The sequence below is a fragment of the Eschrichtius robustus genome, chromosome 10 (assembly GCF_028021215.1).
Source record: "Eschrichtius robustus isolate mEscRob2 chromosome 10, mEscRob2.pri, whole genome shotgun sequence".
Classification (NCBI taxonomy): Eukaryota; Metazoa; Chordata; class Mammalia; order Artiodactyla; family Eschrichtiidae; genus Eschrichtius; species Eschrichtius robustus.
The window spans coordinates 96,214,068-96,220,067 of NC_090833.1; positions in this window are offsets into that span (position 1 = coordinate 96,214,068).

Below are 6,000 nucleotides of genomic sequence, written 5' to 3' on the forward strand. Positions count from 1 at the left end.
GAGAGAAAAACATCTTACCTTAGAGCTCACCTTGTACAAGGTACTCAGTGAGGTATTGGCAGCTGTTAGCAGTTCAGCCAGGACAGGTCTCTGAAAGTGGATGTGCTGATGGATTTATTGCCACCTGTTATCTGGGGATGTCATGTGTACCTTTTGTCCACAAAGATTTAATTGGAACCTTAGCTCCCTGCATCACAGGCAGGAAAGCAGCACTGAAGAGGATAAAGAGAGGGGAGAAATTATCCTAAATAAAGACGAACTGGGCTACACCGTTTTTCATTCATGCTTATCTATCATCAAACACATTAACGTTTGTCTGGGTCTGAATACAAACTGGAAGACACAAGGGAACAAAGGGTACGGTTCCTCTCTCTTGTTACTTAGTCAAAGAGGCTCCACGTACCCAACTGCTTTCGGGAAAGAAACAAATCTTACAACACCTGCAGGACCAAAAACAAAAGAAAAACAAAAAACAAACAAATGAAAAAAACTATGCATATTGTTCTCAAGTATAAAAACCCAGCACCTATGGGTCTCTGTGGAAGCACAGATTGCACACTTCCATCTTTATATCCCAATACTAGCTCAAAGCCTGGCACGTGGAAGTCTCCAGTAAATATTTCTTGTATGAATGACTGGATGGATGGTTACATGAGAGAGTATGGCTCATTGTGGAATCTTCGAGTGGCCCTATAGATCTATACTCTTATGACATTAAGAGTCATCAGTGGGGCAAAGAACATAAATAATTTACAAAAGAGCAAATGGAACTATTGAGCAGAGTAGCAGTGGAGATTTCCTAACTGTGGAATTTGTAGCCCCTCCTAATTGTCTTAATTAACTTGGGAACTTTCAAGTTCAGGCTTAAAAAAAAGGAAAGCGATTTAAAGGAACCCTGGAAAGAGAAATAGGAAGGAAGCAATAGAAATAGGAGGAGGGGAGTGTATGGGTTTGCTATTGCTGATATGACAAATTACCACAAACTTAAAGGCTTATAACAACACAAATGTATTATCTTAGAGTTCTGGAGGTCAGAATTCCAAAATAGATCTTATTGGGCTAAAACTCAAGGAATTGGCAGAGGTGCAATTCTTCTGGAGACTCTAGGAGAGAATCTGTTACCTTGTCTTTTCCAGCCTCTAGAGGTCACCTTCATTTCCTGGCTCAGGGTTCCCTTCCACCTTCAAAGTCAGCAGCACAGCATTAATTGTCTCTCTCTCTCTCTCTTCCATTTAACTTTCTATCACTCTCTCTCTTAGCCTCTTGTCTCCCTCCTTCACTTAAAAGAACTCATGTGATGACATTGGCTCATTCAGATAATCCAAGATAATCTCCCCATCTCAAGATCCTGAACTTAATCACATCTGCAAAGGCCCATTACCATGTAAGGTAACATATTCACAGGTTCCAAGAATATGGTGTGGACATCTCGGGGGGAGGGAGGGTCATTATTCTGCCTATTGCAGGGGGCACGGCATACGGGCTCCCTTTCACTCCTGTTGCCTGAGCCTCTCTGAAAAGAGGGCATTAGGGCCAAAAGATAGAGGGGCGTATTAATAATAAAGACATTTACAAGATTCTGGGCATAAGGCAGTGTCATGCCGGAGCCCAGATGACACTTCTACCATGATGCCCTCCAGCCTAAGTACAGCTTTGGTACTCTGAGGTCTCAAGGCAGCCACGAGCAAAGCAAAGCTGTGTGTAGAGAGCATTAGCAGAAAAGAGCTCGTGTAGAGCACCTCCACAGGGAAGAATAAACTGTTTTGAGAGACCACCAAACTGCAAATGCCCCATAGAGTTGGAAAACCGTGGTTTAGAGCAGCGGTCCCCAACCTTTTTGGCACCAGGGACCAGTTTCGTGGAAGACAATTTTTCCAGGGACGGGGCCGGGCGGGGGAGGGGAGATGGTGTTGGGATGATTCAAGCACATTACATTTATTGTACACTTTATTTCTATTATTATTACATTGTAATATACAATGAAATAATTATACAACTCACCATAATGCTGACAGAAGGCAGAGTTCAGGTGGTAATGCGAGCGATGGGGCGCGGCTATAAATACAGATGAAGCTTCACTCACTTGCCCCTGCTCACCTCCTGCTGTGCAGTCCAGTTCCTAACAGGCCACAGACCGGTACTGGTCCGTGGCCCAGGGGTTGGGGACCCCTGGTTTAGAGGAGCTGAGGGCCTGAGAGACCATGTCCTGGCTAAGAATCATCATACTTTGGGCATTAATAGAAATCATAGCACCAATAATAATAGCTATCATTTATTGAGCCCCCCACTACATAGCAGACATGTTTCTACTATATGCATATATTATACATTATATATATTTCAGTTAACTGTAACCATGCTAGTATTCACAGGCTAGCCAAGTTTGGAGTGTTCTCATAAATGCCCATCACTGTTAATAATCACAGTGTTGTCTATCAAACAGAAATGAGGTCTTGGGACCTCCCTGGTGATCCGGTGGCTGAGACTCTGCGTTCCCAATGCAGGGGGCCCAGGTTCAATCCCTGGTCAGGGAACTAGATCCCGCATGCCGCAACTAAGAGTTCTCATGCTGCAACTAAAGATCCCGCATGCCACCATGAAGATCCCGTGTGCCACGACTAAGACCCAGTGCAGCCAAATAAATAAATAAATATTTTTTAAAAAAAAGAAAAAAGAAATGAGCCCTTATCTTCCTCCTGTTTTATTTTCTAATGTTAAAAAATAAATAAATAAATAAGGACTTCCCTGGCTGTCCAATGGTTAAAACTCCAGGCTTCCACTTAGGCGGGGGTGGGGGTTCGATCCCTGCTTGGGGAACTAAGATCCTACATGCCGTGCAGCACAGCCAGGAAAATTTTTTAAAAAGCTGGTGTGAATATGGGGAAATGTAAATTCATATACACTATTAGTGTGCAAATAGAAATAATTCTTTTAGAAAGCAATTTGGCTTTCTATCTCTTGTCTTTCTTTTTTTCTTCCCTTTGGAAGAAGTTCTTTTTTTTTTTTCATTAACATATAGTTAATTTACAATGTTGTGTTAGTTTCAAGAGCAAAGTGATACAGCTATGTATATATGTACTTATATATATATATAATTTTTCAGATTATTTTTCATTATAGGTTATTACAAAACATTGTGCTATACAGTAGGTCCTCGTTGTTTACCTGTTTTATATATAGTAGTGCATATATGTTAATCTCAAACTCCTTATTTATCTCCCTCCCCAATCTCTTGTCTTTCAAGTTATAAAATGTCCATATCTTTTAAACCTAGTAATTTCACTTCGTAGGAATCTACTCTAAGAATATAAAGTAAAATATGGGGGGAATATCACAGGTACAAAATTTTTATCAGCAGTGAGGGAAAAACTGGAAACATCTCAAATGTCCAACTGTAGAAAAGATTTAAGAATATGGGTTTGAAGGACTACCATGTTGCTGCTAAAACAGAGAAAAGAAGATTATTATGGAGGCTATATATCAACCTGGAAAAATTATATATGTTTATACCTAGATATTACAATGGAAAGTAAAAAGGTAGGGTATAAAACTTCATGTAAATTCACAGCAGCATTGTGCATAATTGCCAAAAGGTGGAAGCAACCCAAATGTTCACTGGTGGATGAATGGATAAACAAAATGTCATATTTGCATACAGTAGAATATTATTCAGCCTTAAAAAGGAAGGAAATTCTGACACATGCTACATGGATAAACCCTGAGGACATTATGCTAAGTTTAATAAGCCAGTCACAAGAAGACAAATATTGATTTCACTTATTTGAGCTAACTAGAGTAGTCAAATTCATAGAATCAGAAAGTAGAAAGGTGGTTTCCAGGGTCTGGAGGGAGGAGGAAGTAAGTTTTTGTTTTGCAAGCTGAAAAACGTCCAGAGATTGGTTGGTTGCCCAACAACATGTATATTCTTAATGCTACTGAACTGTCACTTAAAAATGGCTAGGGTAGGGCTTCCCTGGTGGCGCAGTGGTTGGGAGTCTGCCTGCCAATGCAGGGGACACGGGTTCGGGCCCTGGTCTGGGAGGATCCCACGTGCCGCGGAGCAGCTGGGCCCGTGAGCCACAACTACTGAGCCTGCGCGTCTGGAGCCTGTGCTCCGCAGCAAGAGAGGCTGCGATAGTGAGAGGCCCGCGCACTGCGATGAAGAGTGGCCCCCGCTTGCCACAGCTGGAGAAAGCCCTCGCACAGAAACGAAGACCCAACACAGCCATAAAGAAATAAATAAATAAAATTTTTAAAAAAATGGCTAGGGTAATAAATTTTATGTTATGTATATTTTATTATAATTAATGTTTTAAACTTTATGTGCATTGTCATTATATATCTCTAAAAATTCCATATACATAAGACAAATGCACCTAAGTTATATTAGCGGTTATGCTAAATGGCAAAAATTATAGGAGATTTTTTATTTAATATCCAAATTATAGTGGAAAAATTTTAAAATAAAAAGTCACGAGTAAAAGTAAGAGCTTAGTCTGTGTGTAATTAGACTGGTAGGCTCTGAGCCCCCAGGACTAATGATTTCTAGCCAGAGCAGCCTGTTGAGAACAGTCTAGAACTGAAATGGAACTTAGAGGCTCTTTGACAGTGGTTCTGTTATCACTCCAATTAAAGTGGCTGGAACACAGCATCCTCAGACAGACAGCTTTTTTCTGCAGACCAAATAACACGTATAACCTAACTATACTTACATTTGGCTGCAGCTGATATGGCCTGCCAGAGTGGATGGTCCTGTGACTCTGACATGGAGGGTGCTTTCGTTTCTCCTTGTTTCCTCTTTCTCTTGCTGTACAGATATTTAACAATAAGTTCAGACTTCCTCTTATATCAAGAATATGTCAGCATTCCAGCCTCAGGCTGGAGAGGTTTGGTTCCTGTCACAAGCTTCTGAAAAGAAGACCAGGGGATTTCTATCTTATGGTTATCATCTGCATGGCACTGTGGGCCCTGTAAGAGGGATCTGTGTCTAAAAACCTGGGAACTGCTGTGTCTCGTAAACTGAGGAAAGAGCTTGTTTCAGATAAGGGGAAACAAGGTGCTTTAAAAACTAAACTCAAAATGAGCTGGAACCTCATTGAATGTATTGTAGAGCAGCGATCCCCAACCTTTTTGGCACCAGGGACCGGTTTCATGGAAGACAATTTTTCCATGGACCGGGGTGGGGTGGGAGGGGGTGCTTCAGGCCGTAATGCCAGTGACGGGGAGCGATGGGGAGCGGCAGATGAAGCTTCGCTCGCTCGCCCGCCGCTCCTGCTTTGTGGCCCGGTTCCTAACAGGCCGCAGACCGGTACTGGTCCACGGCCCGGGGGTTGGGGAACCCTGCTGTAGAGAACTGGTGGCAAACTCAGCAATAAGTAAGTAGACTGGAGACAGGGAACCAGCATCCTTTTACCTCCCCACCGGCAAACCAGCATCCTTTTACCCTCAGGGATCTTGAGGAAATATAGACTTGCTTATGGAGGCAGCAGACTCAGAAACATTTAAAGCCAAAGAAGATACAGAATCTGCCCCTGAGAAACCAGCTTCCTTATCCCTAGAGCCAGGTCCCTTCAAACTCAGTCTGGATTTCCTTTGGCTAGGGCCACCAAGGGGAGCCTGCAGCTGTCCCATTACAATGTAGAACTTGGTAGGAGGATGCCCATGGTGGGTAGGACTTGCCCATGGTGGGTAGGACTTGCCCATGGTGGGTAGGACTTGCCCATGGGGGACTCTTCTGGCTGTGGCTTCTCACCTGCTACCTCAGTCTTTTTCTTTGATTCTTCAGTACAGACCTAAGCCTCATGTCCACACGCCTGGCTATCTGGAACTCTCTACCTACTATCAACACTCCTTCATCTTTTCTTCCCCGGTGAGGGCTCTCCTTTCTAATTCTTTACTGCCTCTCATTATGTCATTTCAAAATCCTCCCTTAACTATCAAGTTTCAGCCTGGCCGTCTTCCCCTGATCATCAGAGGGTACCATCTCTGCCTAGTTTGACT